The sequence below is a fragment of the Olea europaea genome, chromosome 12 (assembly GCF_002742605.1).
Source record: "Olea europaea var. sylvestris chromosome 12, O_europaea_v1, whole genome shotgun sequence".
Taxonomy (NCBI): domain Eukaryota; kingdom Viridiplantae; phylum Streptophyta; class Magnoliopsida; order Lamiales; family Oleaceae; genus Olea; species Olea europaea.
The window spans coordinates 6,733,560-6,734,084 of record NC_036248.1 but is presented as its reverse complement, the minus strand read 5'-3'; positions in this window follow the sequence as shown (position 1 = coordinate 6,734,084).

Sequence of the window (525 nt, the reverse complement as noted above, 5' to 3'; positions counted from 1 at the left end):
CAAAAAAAGAAAGAAGTGTAAAACAAGAAATCTTCAGTTGATTCCTTCAAAAAACATAGTACAAAAAATGTTTAGTAACACCTCTCTTTCTCCTGCTCTCTTATTCTTTCCTCTTCAACCTCTTCCTCTTGTCTTTCATCCTTATTCCAAATTCTATCTTTTAATAATGTTCTTTTTCTCTCCGGGCCTTTGGATTTTTATGTAGAACCACAACATTAGAAATGCCTGTTGAACTAAATAAATCAGATATTCGGAATGGCAAAAGCCTATGATAGTCATTGTGTATACAAAAAAAGTATGATCAAATTTTTATTTTTCATTACATACTGTGAAACTTCATAAATTTGACCACAGATGGCTATCTGACAAAACTACTCAGAGTCCATCAGAGGCTATTTCCTTTAGCACTTATCAGGCAGCATCCAGCCCCCTCCCCCCTCAGGAAAAAATCAAGATCTCCATCCTCGACTTAAAATGAAAGATGATATCAAAGAATGAGAAACCAGAAGTTTGAGCCTAAATGAA